The sequence below is a fragment of the Nicotiana sylvestris genome, chromosome 3, assembly GCF_000393655.2.
Source record: "Nicotiana sylvestris chromosome 3, ASM39365v2, whole genome shotgun sequence".
Lineage (NCBI taxonomy): Eukaryota > Viridiplantae > Streptophyta > Magnoliopsida > Solanales > Solanaceae > Nicotiana > Nicotiana sylvestris.
Window position 1 is genome coordinate 83,577,786 of NC_091059.1, and position 4,460 is coordinate 83,582,245.

Consider the following 4,460-nt stretch of genomic DNA (forward strand, 5'->3'; position numbering starts at 1 on the left):
TAGATGTTTGTCTATTATTTGTTGAAATTAGCACTGTCGTGTGTGATCACATGAGAGAAAACATGAGAAGGGCCTGATGATTGTCTCTTTTAGAAATATTAGTTTAAATTTGGGGTCTGATTTTGGCTTTATTTAGTTGGCATGTTATTTCTTTAAATATTAGTCTGAAGTCGATAACAGTCCATATTGATTCACAAATTTGAACAAAACAAGAAAATGGAATCGTGGGCAGTACACGTTCGCTTGCAGGCTCATTTCTTTTGGGCTGCTATTTCTTTTCACTAAGACTTGGGCTCATTCAGGCCCAAGTTTGAAAGTTCAATGTTGATTTACCTTTGGTAGTTAGCTGGATTCGATACCGACCCCCCCTGTGATTGTTGCTGACCTTGAATGCATGCCAAATGACTCGAATTCGAGTCTTTCCCTTGGTCTTCCCTTAACTCCTAATTAATTTGGGCCGTTCGTGTTAGGCCTGCTCTTGTCGGCCTTTAGATTATTTGATTCTGACATGAACCATTCATTTTTCTTTTGTATCTAAATTTGTTTCCATTTTCAATGCAAAGTCTCTTTTGGTAAAGGTATACTGAACATTTGCGTTTTAAAATAAGAGGACTAGACTTGCCATTTGGCCAATGTTGCTAGTTAGACTTCATTAATAATTGAGTTTGGGCCTCAGTAAACAGTGTGACTAACAAATGGCCTTAATACTTCGAATATGTTTGAGCAAGTAGATTCGGGAGGGGGGGCATATTAGATAACATAAATAGTTTATAACCCTCCCAACGTAATTTGAAGTTCTTATTAAAATCATAACTGAGGTGCGCTATGCCAAATAAAATCTCGATTGCGCAACCCTAATTTAAATCGGTATGCTTGCTCTTTAGAAATCGAGGCGTGCCATTTAGCAAATTTTCATGGCCCTCGCGAATTTAAAAACGCGTAGTTGCTTTAGGCGCGTATTTTAATAATATTACCTTCCTAAATTCGGGTGTGCATTTCATATGACCCAACTCTAAATCTTACAACGTTGAATAAAATGTGTTTCGGATTGCGGGTGCATTTCATGTGGCACGATCCGATGACATGTTTTAAACGACGTTAAATCTTCTTTAAAATTAATTAAAAGTGGTTAATAGTTTAAAGTGGCATCATAGGTTAAAACATGTATTAAAATAAGATAATAGGCCAATTATAATAGTTTAAGCGACCGTGCTAGAACCACGGAATCCGGGGGTGCCTAACACCTTCCCTCCGGTTAACATAATTTCTTACTTAGAATTTCTGGTTCGCAGACTTCAAAAGGAAAGTCGAATTTTCCTCGATTTGGGATTTTAAAATAAACCGGTGACTTGGGACACCAGAAAGCAAACCATCCCAACTGGCAACTCTGAATGAAATAAATAAATAATCCAATTTCGAATAACGTCACTTAAATTGGAAAAACTCCCTTGTATACCTTTCGGGTGTGTAAAAAGGAGGTGTGACATTTATGGTTCGCGAACACAGAAATCCGGGTAAGGAATTCTTTTAACCCGGGAAAAGGTGTTAGGCATTCCCGGGTTCCGTGGTTTAGCACATTCGCTCAACTATTATTATTGGCCTAATTATCTGATATTTTACACGTTTTAAACCTATTGCACATTTTTAACCTTTTAGCCGCTTTTGATATTTCAATAAATTTCAAGGTTATTTAAAACACATCGTAAGCCCCGCTACATGAAATGCACTTGTGGTTCATGACACGTTCTATTTAATCTTGTTGGAAAAGAGAATCGGGTCATATGAAATGTACACTCGGATTTATAACATGTTTATTTTTATTATTATTCGAAGTTATAGTCGGGTCACATGAAATGCACACCCGAATCGAGGATTATGTATCGTGACTATGCCACGAGAACTGTACCCATAGCCACGATGATGTATTATTAATCGCGCCTAAAGCAACTAGTGGATTTGAATTATTTTCCTAATCTTTGAGATTGTTGTGATACCAAATTTACGAACAAGACATTATTGGGGAAAATAGGATAGCTAACATGATCTATTACTTGGCTAGAATCCTTATGGTCCAAAACCCACCTTATGGCCCATTCATATTCCTAGCCAAGAAAGAAACAACTCCAATTTTTTCCTTCTACCCAATTAAAAGCACTTATTTAAGAACCAAGACTACATACATCACAGTCGAAATAAAACTAATTAAAACAATTTAAATGAAAACTAAGACATACTACTCAAACAATATAAAATCTCAAATCAACCAACACGCGCACCAAGCTATCATAACACAATAAAATGAGAATGAAAATTAAAAAATGGACCTTCTATTGATGAACAAAACTAAAAATTGCAAGTCAATCGGGCTAAACAAAGCAACAATATTTGGACCGAAACGCCGAAATTACAAATCGAAACCTCGAATCGAGACCGAAAAGCTCGAAATCCAAACGCGACCTCAAACAAGCTTCAGAACCGAAAATGGAAAGGGGAACACAGAGAATATTTTTTGTATTTTTGAAATAAGAAGCTATGTTAATTGGATGCAAAGAATTGTATTTCAAATCACTGTATTTTGAACGCAAAGAACAAATTTCTCTGATTTGTGTTAGGCATCCTTTTTGCCCCCAATCAGAAGAGACGGCTCCTCCCCCCTACTGTTTCCCTTCCAAGACTCCTCTATTTTGTTATTCTTCTGATCCCTTCGTTTTTTCTCTTTTTTTTTTCGATTCTTCAGCCAACAATGATCAGCTATGGAAGGCTTTTTGTATTGGAAAATGGGAAGGTTGTTGCTGATTTCTAGGGGTGTGGAAGGTCGTTCCTTTTCCTTTTTGTCTCTTTGTTTTCTTTATTTGGTGCGGCTCCTTTCCAAAAATGGGGAATGTCCCATTTTGCTAAGTTCTTCCGCCGTTCTAGGTTCTTAGGGTATATGTCTTTTATTTAAGAATTATGTACTATTATATAGAGAAAACTACCATCTATAGACGCTCAAAATTTTAATAGCCCATATTTTGGCTCATTTACAGAAAATGGCCCTTCGGCCCAAGCATATTGCATATAGTAGCCGAAAGGAATGAGAATTACAACACAAGCTCTTGTAGCTCAGTGGATAGAGCATCGCTTTCCAATCTGAAGGTCGTAGGTTCGATCCTCCCTGGCGCGATAAAGCATCTTTTTTTTTTTGCCTTTTTAAATTGTATTTTTTACTTCTGGATATGATAAGTATTAGCTAAGAATTGAATGAAATATATAATGCGGGTCATATACGAAATGTCTATTTTGTATATTTTTTGTATAATAACAGTCTATTTTTGTATATATTTTGCTAGTGACGGTCTATTTTGTATATTTTTTGTATAGTAACAGTCTATTTTGTATAGTGACCGTCTATTTTGTATATATTTTGTATAGTGAGAGATAATTGTATATAAATTGTATAGTGACAGTCTATTTAGTATATTTTTATATAGTGATAGTCTATTTTGTACATATTTTGTATAATAACAATCTATTTTAGTATATTTTTTGTCTAATGACATTCTATTTTTGTATATATTTTGTATAGTGACACTCTATTTGTTTATAAATTGTATAGTAACAGTCTATTTTATATATTTTTTTGTATAGGGACAGTCTATTTATATATATATATATATATATATATATATATATATATATATATTGTATAGTGACAGTCTAATTTGTATATTTTTTTTATAGTGACAGTCTATTGTATATAAATTATACAATGACATTTTATTTTATATATTTATTTTGTATATATTTTGTATAGTGACAGCCTATTTAGTATATTTTTTGTATAATGAAAGTCTCTTTTATATATTTTGTATAGTGAAGGCTATGCATAAGATAAAATATTGAAGACAATTAAGACCTAAAGTTAGACTATGCATTAGTTTCCTCCATCTTTGTTTCTCCCACAAAACGCAATAAATCAAAAACCTTCAGCTCCATTACTGCTGCTATGACCACAACAGCACAAAGAAACCTCTCAATTTTCTACACTAGAAAAGAAAAAGCAACGAAAACAAGAGCTAGAACCTACCGCCTCTTCTTCAGATTTTGGACCCTCTCTCTTTCTCTCAAATGAAAAACCAACAGACACATACAAAAAAGAGATCCCATTTTCCCTTCTTCGAGGACGCCTACCCTCCTTCTGACTTCACCTTCTTTGTGTTCTCAACTGAAAAGAAACGCACACACACACACACAAAGTTTAAAGAGCACAAGATTGGGGGTGGGGAAAAATAGAGAGAGCACATGAAAAATAAAGGCTAAAGCGAGTGAGTAAGAGAGATCAAAATCACCACTGTTGGCCACCATTATTCGCCGAAACTGTTTGGTTTCAATTGGAAACCTTCAGATCTGCTTAAACTGACTAGACAAAGGAAAGAAAAAAAGAAGACCTCACCTCTGTATAAAGATTGGGTTTGAAATGT